The sequence below is a fragment of the Acanthochromis polyacanthus genome, chromosome 14, assembly GCF_021347895.1.
Source record: "Acanthochromis polyacanthus isolate Apoly-LR-REF ecotype Palm Island chromosome 14, KAUST_Apoly_ChrSc, whole genome shotgun sequence".
Classification (NCBI taxonomy): Eukaryota; Metazoa; Chordata; class Actinopteri; family Pomacentridae; genus Acanthochromis; species Acanthochromis polyacanthus.
In genome coordinates, this window is record NC_067126.1 from 13095181 (window position 1) to 13109955 (window position 14775).

General features: G+C 39.9%; 1 protein-coding gene across 1 annotated transcript in view; it reads left to right on the plus strand.

Moving 5' to 3' along the window:
• The window catches only part of sema5ba (sema domain, seven thrombospondin repeats (type 1 and type 1-like), transmembrane domain (TM) and short cytoplasmic domain, (semaphorin) 5Ba), a 393180-nt gene that overhangs the window by 257692 nt on the left and 120713 nt on the right, over positions 1-14775 (plus strand).

Sequence of the window (14775 nt, forward strand, 5' to 3'; positions counted from 1 at the left end):
ATAGTTAGAAGTAGAGAGAACCAAAAAAGGCCTCTGTGCTGTAAAAAGTTCAGTTTTTTCGATTCTTTATTTTACAAAAAATGTAAAAACCTGCCCCTACAGAGGATTAAGCTATGTATAGATACTATCATCTATGGATGGATGGATGGATGGATAAACCTGGAATCAACATGTACAACAAGTGCCCACAGCTGTTACCAACACTGGGGTAAAGTGGATCACCATACTCTAGATGTTTTGCTACTTAGATTTTAATTATGTTTCAATAATTGTCTCCTATCTACTCTGTGATGCACTGCCATTGGTTGCAGCAGAGTCCCTACTGGCTTGCACAAAGAAGATTTCTTGTTTCATTTTTTGTAGAATATTAATGTGATTTTGATGAACTATTGCAATACTCTAAGCTTAGGCTTGATTCCATTTTCTGACAGAACTGCATCTAACTGATGAGTTGTTCAATAACTCTTGCAATGTTGAAAATCAGATTCCCTCTATATTTACAGTTTCTGGCTCAAATAAATGGTGTAATTTTGGTGTTTTTTCTTTAGTTCAGAAACCCCAAAACCCATACTTATAGACATAGGAGGCAACTAGTGGACCAATAGGAGATATTCACTGAATGCGACAGTAAGTGTATTGGATTAAAATCACTGACTCTTTTTGCTTTTTTTTTTTTTGACTTTTCACCATTTGATCTGTATTTAATGTGCAGCAGATAACTTGGCAATTAATTATTAGTTCCTCTTAGACTTTTTGAAACATACATTTCTGAATTGTTTTTTTTTAATGCATGAAAAATAAACTGGAGATTGAGTGGTTTAATCCTTGTTAGGGTTTCCAAGTTTCAGTGTTTTGGAACTGTTTTTTTTTTTTTTTTTTTTTAAATCAGGTGTGAGTAATATTATCTAATAGGAGCAGTAACCTGATCCGGCCTGCAGTTTTGTTGGATTTCCAAATAATCCACAAAGGTTAAGTTGCGGAGGCTCATGTCAAACAACCTCTCAAAATTCCTGTTGTTTCTTCAAACAATTTCTGAGGCCTGTCTGGAGCAGCGGTTTGGGCCAACTCTGCACTTTTGCTTCCAACACAATCAGCTCTTTTGTTGCAGCCAAGACAGATCAATCTGACAGGGGTTTCTTCAAAGGATTACAAAGGCTGTTTTTATTTTAAGTTGTGAGTGGAACGCAGTAAAGGTTAGGCATAGGAATTGGTGGGATTTATGGAATGGCGGACAACATGAAATGCTGTCAATCCTGCTAGTGTTGGTGTCAATAATCTCGCTGCTGCTGACACTGTGCCTTTTCCCGTGAACACAGTGCAGCAGAAATCCTTTTGCACACATCCTGACCCCATCAGAAATGGAGACGGCCCCTCCACTGAGGATGGCATGAGGTCCTTTGATATGCAGAAAGACTTAGATAGCTGGATTCATGAAGGTTTATGGAGGAGTGAAGTGGGAGGAGTTTCTTGAGCACCTGTGGTTGTAGAAGTACAGGTCAGATCCATTTTCTGTGTCATAAATGTTAGAGCACTTTTAAAGCTTGGATGGATATATTAGGCTCCAGGTTTAATTATCACCACAAAACATGAGCAGTTGTGTAAGTAAATGGCTGGTTCTCTGATAATATAGCTAATGCTGCAATTAAGGTTTATTTTCAGTATCAGTGGGTACAACCTCGAAAAACAACAACAAAATAAAACAATAGGTTTCACAGGCATGTTGTCTTACAAAGAAATTGGCAAAAATACAACATTTATCAGTGCAAGAAACTCTAAAAACAGAATCATTGGATTAATAAGTTCCAGACTGCCTTTGAACTACTCATCTCTAAAATGCAGATATACTGGAAAATGTAACCAACCTTAAGCTAAAAATCGAGAAAAAACCAAATCAAAATCACTTTATGTTCCATGTCACATCTAAGAGATTGAGTCCATATATTTTTCCTGTGTCCATATCACCTGTGAGCACTTGAGCAATGTTGTACATGTTGATTCCAGATTTTTAATTTTGGGGGGAAAACAAGTAATCAAAGGAATTCAACGTGTTTATTCTTTTGTAATGATTTCTGGTGTTAAAACTTTGTTGAACAAAGAGACATTTCTGAGTTCTCTCTCTGTCTAGCCATGGTTGTGTTTTTTTCTATGGAGATGCAGGACTTCATATTGTCGTGAAAAATGAGCCCACAGTGACAAAGTATGACAGGGGCAAAAAAAAATACCCTGCTTGGGATACAAAGAGTTATATTCCTTTATTTTCACAGTTATTCTGTTGAATGTTTTGTCTACAAAATGTCAAAAATATCACAACTTTAACAATCACAACAAGTCCTCCAACTCATACGACCACACAGGTCGTATGTAACGTGCACCAGAATACGACCCATGAGAGTGTATTTACATTAGCATCCCTATGGGGAAAAGGAACACATTACGGGATTTAATTCTCAAAACGGCTTTTCCCTCGTGAAACGGCTTTTTCCTCACTTTCGCAACACGGGTTTAGGGTTAGGGTTAGGGATAGTGTTAGGTAAAAGTTTGTTCATGGTGACGTTTGAGCTGCGACACCGGAGTGTCGATATTTACTCAACCGCTAGAGGTCGCTTAACGTCAAAACGTAACACTCGGTCGTAATACGGGCATGTACAGACGACCTATGTGGTCGTTTTTTCTATGAGGACAGGCTCAACAATCACAGTATACTGGAGTCCAAGGTGACATCTATGAATGGCTTTTTTTGCCTGAGCAGCCAAATGAAACGCAGATTTGTAGAATTTACAATGGCACTACACAAAGAAAAACAACAAATCCACAAAATCCAGAAGCAAGAAGTCAACATTTTCTGCTTGATGAATAACTTAATGGATTAATCCATCACTAGAGTTTCTGAGTTACGATTCATTTTATTTGACTAATGCATTAATCAAATAATTAGTCTCTAGTGTAAGAAATAAATATTCACACGTCTGCATTATAGTAAGGAGAAGGTTTGAAAGATTTGCACTTTGAGGAGTTGGAAAGAATAAAGGAGGGGGAGGAGTGAAGACGTAAGAAAAGGGAGATGGAGTGCAGTCAAATGTGGGAGTCTGAAGGTATGCGTGTGCGATTTTGTGTATTTGTGTGCGGTTGTGATGGAGGGGAGGTGAGAGAGTTGTAGGGAAGGGAAGGGGATAAGGATGAGAGGGAAGCAGGGAAGATAGACTGAGGAGTCAGCGAGCGGTGTAATTATTCCTCACTGCAGGGAGAGGGTGAAATTACAACACACAGCATGCTTCCCACCATGCACTCTGCCTGTGTGTGTGCTCATGTATGGATATGTTTTTGTACTGTACAGAGGTTGCATGTGCATCCACGCGTGTCCCAGATGCATGTGTGCTTATAAAACCACACATATATGTCCCAAAAAGACGAGTAACAACGCAGATAGTGTTCTCATCAGCATAATCACAGCTGGCTGCACACATGTTACCCTCCACTCAAAGCTCACTCTGCTTCATGGCCATTTTGGAGCTCTACCGAGTTGTGTTCCTGCTGGATTTGGGGTGTGAATGAAAATCTCGTTTCCAGCTCCAGTTCAGGAGAATTGATGGCAGGGAGGAGGTCTTGGATCTAATCAATCTGTTCCCTTATTCGATTGGTCGTCTGCCAGGTGGTGACTAACTGTTTTCCATCATGCATTCAAATGCCACAAGGAGCTATACAGAAATAATCTACAGAATGTCTGCATACTTCACACAATCCCCCCTGGACTTCTTATGAAGCCCATATTTATTTATAGTTCCGTTATTCACATTCAGCCTCAGCTGTCATAAAAAGCAGTGTTGTTGGTGTGTGTATATGAACAGAAATCAAATGAAGGCAACAACAGTCTCAACCGCATTATATAATCATGCAAAGACAGGTGATATTTCAACTTCTATATTAAAACTTTTGGGTCGAAAATAAAAAACTATTTTTAATTAGCATCAGCAACTCTTGTAGAAAATTAGGCGGTGCTAAGATTTTCATATAAAAAACATGGTGGCTCTATATGTTAAAGATAATTTATTACTGAAATTCTTAATTTGCCTCCATACTTGTCTGCTACACAGCCTGCAGTTCAGCCTAGTTTAGTGAAGTAGTCCTAGAATTTTTGTCACATGACTATTAGATAAAGCTGAGTCACTAATGGCTTCCAAGTTGTGCTGAAAGTGCAGATTTTTTTGGATTATTTTTTTTTACAGAATCTGGTTATTCAAAACTAAACATTGTTGACAATTTTTTTTAATGAGACACATGGAATATAAGCTAAGATTGACTTCAGATCAGCTTTTAAGCCGAGAGCTGCCCGTTACACAGGAGAACATTAAACTGCTGATAGAGTTCTTGTTATTTTGTCAGTTTATGGCCCTGATATATTGTGTATTTTTGGTGATTTCTTTGAAGATACCTTGCCTTTTCAAACCCACCAGTAGGTTCTTAGGTTCGTCGGGGTTGATTTAACAAATATTCATACAGGATAGTTATCAAACTGCCTCTGTAAGCTAAATATGGAGAATATCTCCCAAATGTTGAAGCATAATTTGTTTCCTTACAATATCTCCTCCTGGCAAACGGAGTGCAGCATTAGCTCAGGTGTGTTAATGGATTTGCATGAAGTGCTTCTTTCGTGCTTCACCATCAGTGACTCATTCACCAGCTGCTGCTCTGCCGACCAACTCATAGCATCCCGTCATTTTCATACACTTCAGGCTTTACAAGCAGGCTGCTGGACTTCTTACTCTGCTGATACCTCCACAGGTTTTCATGTTACTGCTGCATGTTAACTTCACTCAGATGGAATGAGTTTAACTAAGAGTTTACTAAGGTGAATTATTTCCCCAGCAGAATCTTTTTCACCACACTGAAAGATTTTTCTGTTAACTTTAACTGTAGATTCGTCTCCCTTTTATAATATAAGTGGTTAATACTTCAGCAGATTCATTCAGTCGTTCAACCTTCATTTATACTCCGAAGATCATTGCGAGGTGACCCTCTTTCAGTTACATCGTGTCACATTTCAAAGCAAAGAGAGAGGCACACTAACAGAAAAGGTATTAACACAGCTGGTTACATAAATACATTCAAATTTCTGTTTCAAGGAGTTGGATTTATTCGATAAAGTAGTGAGACTACAAGTCAAAATACAGTAATATGATTAACCATGAAAGCTGCAAATGTGGGAAATAATGAATAGATAAAATTAAGTAATAAAGATGTGAAAGAAAATATAAGTGGAGACTGGGAGTTGGAAACTGAAGGTGCTTTAAAGTTTGTGAACCTATAGAATTTTCTGCTTATATGTGACCTAAACAGTACACAAAGTAGATAAAGAGAATCTGATTTACAAGTAAGACAGAGATGTTATACTTGGTCAGTAAGTAAGTATTCAGGAAAGTTGTCCAATATTACCAATTAGTGAAGTTTTGCTTTCAATGGCTGCTTTTGTTTTGCAGCAAATAAACATTTCTGATGCATCCTATGCATCAGCTTGCAGGAATTTAGCTCATTCTTCCGCACACAACTTCCACTCTGGGTTTCCTCACATCAGCTGCTTATTTCAGCTGCTTCCACCCCATTTCTATTACATTAAGGTTGAAACTTTGATTTGGCAATTCAAAAACGTTAACTTTCTTCTTCTTTAAACATTCTTTGATAGAAGGTTGGTGTGTTTTCTCTTGAGATTCAGTTCTTGACAGGAGTTCTAACATTTTCCTTCAGACTTTGCTGCTATAATTTGGAATTCATTGTTCCATCAAGCTGTCCTGGCCCAGATGCAGCAAAATAGGCTCAAGTTTATGATACTACCACCATGTTTTCCAAGATTTTTATGCTGTTGTACAGCGTTTTGCTTTCCCCAAACTTATTGTTAAAACCAACAAGTTCTATTTTGGTCTCATCATATTTCCAGCAGTCTTCTGGCTTGTGCATGTAATTTTTTTTATGAAGCAGTGGTTTTCTCCTTGCAGCCCTGCCATGCACACAAACGTTCAGTGTTCTTGTTCTGAGGGAAAATTTACATTAACTAACATGTAAGTGTTACGATGTGGGGGTGGAGAACCCAAGCGCAGACACGACAGGCAGACAACAGGGGTTAAAGAAAAAGGAGTTTTATTAAATAAGGATCAAACTACAAAAAAATGAAAACTAGACTGTGGAGGCGAAGCAAACAACCAAATAACTGAAAAACGGCAGAGCTAAGGGAAGGTACTCACACATGAGGGAGACTAAAACTGTAGGTGAAAACAAACTGAAGTCCAACTGAATCCAAAAGGTGTAATTCACAAAGGGGGTGGGGGTGGGGGTGGGGGGTGGGGGTGTGTGTGGGGGGGAATCAAAGTCCATAAGCTGATGTAATCCAGAAATGCAGGGGAAGCGAGTTAGCAGAGTCAGTGACGACGTGAATGTCCAACAATGAACCAGCAAAGACAGAGGGACAGGGCAGAGCTTAAGTAGCAGAGGGGTGAACCAGGTGAAATGTGTTGAGCAAATTGACTGCAGCTGACAGTGATCAGTTGACATGGCGAGTGACAGGGAGAGAAAAACAGGAGGGTAAGACAAAAGACAGAGGGAGCCAGAGGAACAAGACAAGTAGGGAGGTTAAAATGGGGAGTGAAGATGGAAAAGGAGAAAAGGAGAAGGAAAGGCAGGAGCTGGAGTGGGATCGTAACAGTAAGAGGCCTTCAGTTGGTCAGAAGTTCCCCTGGTTCCTCTGAGACCTCCTAGAATATTACACTCCTTGTTCTTGGAGAGATCTTTGTTCAGTCACTCCAAGGGAGAGTCAATGGTCTTAAATTTCCTCTATTCATATACAGTCTTCTGTCCTAATGTGGATTAGTGTAGTCCAAACTCTACAAAGATGATTTTGCCACCTTTTCCAGCTTGATGAGCATCAACAACTACTTTTCTGAGGTCCTCTAAAAGCCATGATACATTTTGACAGGCATGTTGTGAACATCAGACTATGGTAGAGCTATGAAATCTAAAAATCCTGAAAATACCTGAAAACTAATTTTAACTTTAAGTTAGCTGCTAATCAAAGAGATTCACATAATTTAGCCATTAAGACATGTAGTATTAAATCATTTTCCACTATGAATAAACGACTAAGTCTGATGTTTTTGTCTCATCCGTTAAATCAGGTTTTCTTTTGTCTACTTTTATCTACGTATTACTTACTGTAAACATATTCACATTCTTTATCTACTTTTAGGGCTTGTATGACATACTGATGACATTAAGGGTCATATTCGAGCAGAAATGTAAAAAAAATTCAAGCTTTCAAATCAGGTTTTAGCACGTGTATGAAAATCTGAGAATGTTTAAAGCTGACATTCCAAAGGGTTCATGAACTTTGAGGCACCACTGTAAGTGAAGAAACAGTTTATTTTTGGCAAATTTTTAATTTTAAATGAGACGCATGGAGTAAAAGCTTAGATTTTTCCGATGTAAGAGAACATCAGAGGTATAGTTCAGGGACCGTTGGAAAAGTGAAAATCAAATGATTCTTATTGTTTTTACAGATAAATGGTGTCATTATGGCAATTCTGTTATTTTTTCCTTTTCAAATACAACACACGTTTTAAGCTGACTTTTTAAAAAAATGATATTTTATTAATAATAACCAAATATTTTACTGCATTGGCCTAGATCTACTTTTCTTTATCTACTTTTTAGGACTTGTATGAAATTCTGATGATGTTTAAGGCCATAGTCCAGCAGAAATGTAAAAAATTCCAAAAAGTTCATGAACTTTCAAAGTCCACTGTAAATAAATTAATTTTAAGGAAGAGCTGCAGTTTGTTCCAGGAGTCAGAAGCATGAAAATTAAAAAGGAGTGTTTCCAAGTTCAGATCAGACCTCAAATTTGTCACTGCTCATTTTTCACTGTAATATAAAGCCCTACACCTCTATGAAAACACCACAACCATGCTTAGAAGATGAGAGACATCAAACATGTTACCATTAAAATGTCATAAATTGTAAAAGAACAATGACAGTTGAATTTCTTTGATTATTCACTCTATATGTTGGAATCAACATACACAACATTTTTCCAAGTGTCCGGAGGTGTTAGCAATACTGGGGGAAAATGTCTCTACCTGCTATAGATATTTTGCATACTCTTTGCTCTGTGTAAACACTGTCTGCTCTGTGTAAACACTGCCTGTGTTTCCTGAATTCTTGCCATATGACTGTCGGTCACAGCTGAATCATTCGTGGCTTCTTGGTTGCACCGAGAAGAGCAGAATTTTGTGTTTTTTACAGAATCTGGTCAAATGACAGGAAAGTTTTGACATTTTTTTTAATGAGACCCTAGTAGTTATGTCTCTGTTGTTAAATCAGGTTTTCTTTGTCTACTTTTAGGACTTATATGAAAATCTAATGATGTTTAGAATCATAGCCAATCAGAAATGGGTTCGTCATCTTTCAAGCAGCACTGCGAGTGAAACAACTGTTTATTTTTGACTTTTTATTTTATTTTAAATGAGACAAGTAGAGTAAAAGCTTAGATTTTTCCGATGTAAGGGACCATCAGTGGTATCGTTCAGGAACCATTTGAAAATCCAATGATTTTCATTGTTTTCACAGATAAATGGTGTCTTTGTAGCAATTTTATTTTGTTTTTTCTTTTTCACAGGGTTTCACAGAATGTGCTTTCTTTGCTTGCAAAGAGATGAGACACTCAACATAATCCAGGAGAAAATAAGTTTCTTTAAAAACATCAAATAGTTTCATTTAGTTAAGTTTACTTGGATACACGGTTGCTTTGTAGGAGATCGAGCTAAACACACGTTTGTGTATTTATACTGGTGGGAACATACCATTGACTCCCATTCATATCTAACCCCTAACCCTTACCCTAACCCTAACCTTAACCTTTACCCAGACCAAAACAATGCGTAACCCTAAAGAAACGTTTTTGCACTTTTACATTTTTTAGTAACAACAACATGGCCAAGAAAACGCTGTTGCCACCCGTGGGGACCTCATTTTAGGTCCCCAACGTGATACGAGTCCCCACCTATAGAGCAATAGTCAGGTTTAAGTCCCCACTGGGTCCCCACCGGTATAGATAAACAAGTACACGCACGCACGCACGCTATGGCGTCAGAATCGTGTCAAAACAATCAAAGCAACTCGCAGCAACGTGTCTGTACACGCATGATTATTTTCTTATGCGTGTGTGCGTGCGTTGTCGTGTGCAGATTGTATTTCACGCGTAACAAGAAGCTGCGTACGTATGAAGTAGCGCGTACACGCCTGTCTGTCACTGTTTGACAAATACTATTACGCGTTCACACACGCGTGCGGTCGCCATACACAATAGAACGTTTCTGCACCGTGCGTACCAGTCCGCCTCACATGAGCGTGTCGTGTAATTGGCCTTTTCATTTTAGTCAGCCAGGAGAGGCAGCAGTGAGCCATACTGGCGGAAAAGAAGAAGACGAAGAAGAGTCTCCCCTTTTCGACCGAGGCAGTTCCGGTTCGAGGTTGGAGTCGGTGGCCGATTCGGCTCCGGTTTTTTGTTTTTCAACAGGCGGTGGGCCGCCTCCGGGCTCCAAAAGCTGGGACTCGCACCGGCCCCAACTTGTTGCTGGGCCAGAGGTGGCCCGAGGTGAGAGCCCAGTACGTCAGGGGCTGGGGTTACAGTCCGACCGTCAACAGCGGAAACACAGAAGCGCCGTTTTTAAACAGCCGAGCGAGCAGCAGTAATGTTCAATGTTTGTGTTTTAAAAACCGGTAAATATAGAAGCAAAATCCAAGCAGCAACGGTCTGAGGAGGAGACCCAAAGCTTCCTGGAACTGTGGTCTTCATATTAAATTCAGTGGAAGTTAGAGGGAGCCTCTTGGACCACACCAGTGTTCGAAACAATCCAGTGGGAGACGGCTACAGCTGTACGAACGGAGCCAGACTAACTCCTCAACAACTAAAAAGTTCAGAAATGACGACAAGAACCAGAAAAGGCAGCCGGGATGCAGCAATTTTTGGCCAAAAAGAGCCCCAATTTTTTCCGGCTGCATTCCGTGATTCCAACCAGGTCCCTGAACGCAACAGCTGAGCATTGCGTGATTCCAACCGGGTCCCTGAACGCAACAGCTGAGCAGGAGTTGATGCAGGCCGCAGTACCGATCCTGATAGGTAAGTTTTATTTCTTAAACACCCTGCTGTTAGTCGACTATGAATACGCCAGCTACAACAGATCCACATCAATATTATGAACGTTACGCCAGCGAACGTGGTCCGGACACAGGATCAGAGGTCGACTATTTGCTAACCAGTTAGCCACTGCTAAGCTAGCAAGCTATGAAAACCGTCTTATAAAACCTGAGAAAAGCAGCAGCAATATTTCATTACCAGACCTGTATTCAGAACCTCCCATGTTGTTACACAATGGCCCATTACTAATATTGCTGAACTATATGATAATCATTGAAATTTCCCTTGAAGAACCAATAAACTGTTTAACATTATTAATACGAGTCTAAAACTTATTCAAAAGATCAAATTAACACAATGAAGTGAGGAATACTGGTAATGTGCAGCTATTTTTATAATTTCAAGGTAAAATGCTGATTGTTCTGTGATTTTCCAGCTTTGCAGATGTAGAAATTCAATGCATTCATTACTTATACACAGATTTCTTTGATGGTTTTTAGTTGTTACTCAAATATATCAAGGCATTTAGCACTGCTGGAAATTATTACAGGCATTTTTTGTAACATTTTCTAACATCGTACGGACAAATTAATAATTAATGGAGAAAATGGTTTTAAATTACAGATGCTATCAACAACATTTCTTGTTAATTTTATTTAGTTGTCAGCCTAGGATGATGAGGTCCAGTTACCAGGATCACTACTCTGCAGCTTACTGGTTCCGTCCTGCAGCTCCTTCATGCTGTCCTCCTCGCTACAGACCAAATCAAGTAAGATTTTGATTTAATTAATAAACACCATACATTTACAATAAAAAAAAAATCAAGTAAGATTTGTTTAGACTATGCAGACATCAACATGATCAATATGTTATCTTTTGGCCCATCCTAAAATCACAAAGTACAACATTTATTTTAATCAATCAATCAATCAATCAAAGTTTATTTCTATATCACTTTTCTTACATAAAGTAGCACTAAGTGCTTAACAAGTTAAAAACAAACAATAAAAAGACAATGCCCCACATCCCTCCCAACTCAACTCCCATCATGCTCCCTATCAACACACACACATATACACACGCAGACAGTCATACAGCCACGCACACACACACACACACACACACACACACTTCTACAACAGAAATAACTAGAAAAGCACGCAGAGAGCGCAGACTTCCGCCAGGTCATCTGTCTGAGTTATGCTGTTTAACAGCATAACTCAAAAAGTTAGGGACAGATTTTCACCAAATTTTTACAGAATGTCCGGAAGAGCAAAAGTAACAATCGATTAGATTTTGGAGGTGATCCGGATCACCGTCTGGATCCAGGATTTTTTTGAAGGACTCTGTACAATTGAGAGATGGCCGCCAAAATCCGTCCATAACTTTTTGAGTTATGCTGTTAACAGACAAACAGACAAACAAACTCCGATGATTACATAACCTCCTGGCGGAGGTAATAAGTTAACTGTGTTCATGAATATAGAAAATAATTACTGACAACTAATGCTGCTTGGGTGCTTTTATGCAGGATAAAGGAACCAGGATGCTACTGTGGATCTGCTGCAGTATCTGGGGACGTCAGAGGAACGGTTCTTGGAACAGATCTGAAGACACCGAGACCTGACCACTGCCATGCTCCAGAACATCCAGAGGACGGATGAAAATTCAAACACCTTGGCTGGACTGATGGGACGCATGGTGTCGGTGCTGGAGCGACTGTCACAGAAATAAACTGCATTGTCCACTATTCCTGCCTTTTTTTAGAAAAAGTAATCATATTTTTTATAAATTATTTTCCTTCTTAGCTATTTAAGTACACTGGTATTTTACTCTTGCACTTTGGGTGAATACAAATATATTTGTGATGAAAGATGCGTGTTTTGTCTGTAATCTACAGAGATTTTATTCAGTGTTAAGTGCACACTTCTACGTACACACATTTTGACAGATAATCAGTTGTGCTTTTCAAGCAGATTTCAATCTGAAACATATCAGCAACATACCAGTATGTTGTTTCTTACAACATATGTCACACCAAGCTAGATAAACTGCACTACTGCAGCAGATATATTATTGAAGTGTGCTTACATTACATGTCTACATACACTACTCACAAAAAGTTACTCAACTTTCAGGTGACATTTATGGAAATTGTAAAAATTAATGCTATGGTGATATTAAATCATGAAAGCAGGGCATTTAAGTAGAAACATGCAATAGTGATTTCCTCATCTCAAACAATTTATTAAAACAAAAGCTAACAGCAGTGAAGGGTATATCACAATAAAAATGTCTCATGACAGTTTGCACAGAACAGCAGCTTTCAGCTGAAATCCGGTACAGTTGTGTCCCACCAGTAGCATGGTCACAGATGTTCCCAGACAACAGCTGACCTCTGTGTCGTAATTAAGATCATCTATAAAGGTAAATATAGATACTATCATCAATTTATTGCGTTTGTTTAACTGCTATATAGGTTAGCCGCAGCAAGATGGAGTATCTGTGTGTGAATGAGAGGGACCCAAGTGGAAGAGTGAGGTTACAGGGAGAAGAGATCAAGAAGGTGGAGGATTTTAAGTACTTCGGGTCAACAGTCCAGAGCAATGGAGAGTGTGGAAAAGAGGTGAAGAAGCGTGTACGTGCAGGCTGGAACGGCTGGAGAAAAGTGTCAGGTGTGATAGAAGAGTTTCAACTAAAATGAAAGGAAAGGTTTACAAAACTGTGGTGAGACCAGCCATGTTGTTTGGTCTGGAGACGGTGTCCCTGAGGAAAAGACAGGAGGCAGAGCTGGAGGTAGCAGAACTGAAGATGCTGAGGTTCTCTTTGGAAGTGACCAGGATGGATAGGATCAGGAATGAGTACATCAGAAAGACAGCACATGTTAGAGGCTTTGGAGATAAAGTCAGAGAGGCCAGACTGAGATGGTTCGGACATGTCCAGAGGCGAGAGAATGAATATATTGGTAGAAGGATGCTGAGTTTCCCACTGCCAGGCAGGAGGCCTAGAGGAAAACCAAAGAGGAGGTTTATGGATGTGGTTAAAGAGGACATGAAGGTAGTTGGTGTGAGAGAAAAGGATGCAGCAGACAGGGTTAGATGGAGGCAATTGATTCGCTGTGGCGACCCCTGAAGGGAAAAGCCGAAAGGAAAAGAAGTTTAACCGCTACTTAATGGATGCAAACGTATTTGAGGCTAAGTAGCTAAGCTAAATGAATTATGGAATAATAATAAACGTCAGAAGAACTGCAGCCTGAGAACCTAATTTAAATAATAATAAAAACTGGGTAAGTTTATCCCCGTGTTTTGGAACAATAGCGCCACCAGCTGGAACCGAACAACTACACGACGCGCTCATGTTACGCGTTATGCTGCGCACGGTGCAGATCAACAACTATTGTGTACAATCAGAAATTGCGACCGCACGCGTGTGTGAGCGCGTAAAAGTATTTGTCAAACAGTGACAGACAGGCGTGTACACGCTGCTTCATACACTCGCAGCTTCTTGATACGCGTGACAGAGTTCCTGCACGTCATTTCCGCGTACGTGTGAGCGCGTGACCGAAATGTTCTATTATCTTCATGTGAGCGTTAATGCGTGCGTTTGTAAAAAAAACGCATGAATTTTACGCGTGACCGCTCCGCGTTGTGTGATTGCCGGTGCGCAGCAATGGTCACACGTGAACGCACGCGTGAACGGGAGGCCATTATAAGTCAATGGGGAAACTGCATTACGCGTCAGGCGCACACGCGTCAAAGTACGCGCGCGTGTGACAAGTTCAGTTGATAGCTGCGCACGCTTTGTGACACGATTCTGACGCCATACGCACGCACGCACGCACGCACGCATGCACACACAAAAGTAAAAAGAATCTGGGTGTTGTCATCTAACCAGCTTACAAAAGTGCACATCACCCCATCTGTCCTGTTTAAACATCATCACACCACCCCCCCTTTCCTCACCAGATCGTTTCTGCATTCTTGCAGCATCTCTCAGTGTAAATATTAAATCACTTTGCTCCTTCTCCTCTGATCCTGTTTGATCCTGCAGCACCCAACCATCATGCCAGATTGAACTATCTGTTTACCACTCAGCAAGATTCTGCAAAAAAAATAAAATAAAAAATAGAAAGAAAGAAAACTCTGTTCATCACATTTGCACCCACACAGTTTTCTGTAATGTTATGCAGAATCTGTCGGCTCCACCTGGCCTTTGGCTGACACACGAATGGTTCGCATAAACACAGGTATGTAAACACAGAACAACTCTGGTAGGAACGCTGAACACACGAACATTATGGAGCTCATAAATGCATAAACACAAGTGGGTCCTTCATGTGGTCTTTAGCTGCAGGAAAACGTGTCCGGATGGAGATCTGCAGCATCAGTTGCAGTAATCACCAGTGACCCAGCAGGCGTGACGCCTCTCACTTGTTCATCTGCATGCTTGTTAACACTAATTAACTGCCTCAATGGGGACGTCCAGCACAATAATGAGATCTGGATGAAGTTTTTTGCCTTCTTTACCTTTGACTTTCATTCGTAATAACATTGATAATATGTCGGGTTTATTCTGCCATTTTTTATTTATTTTTT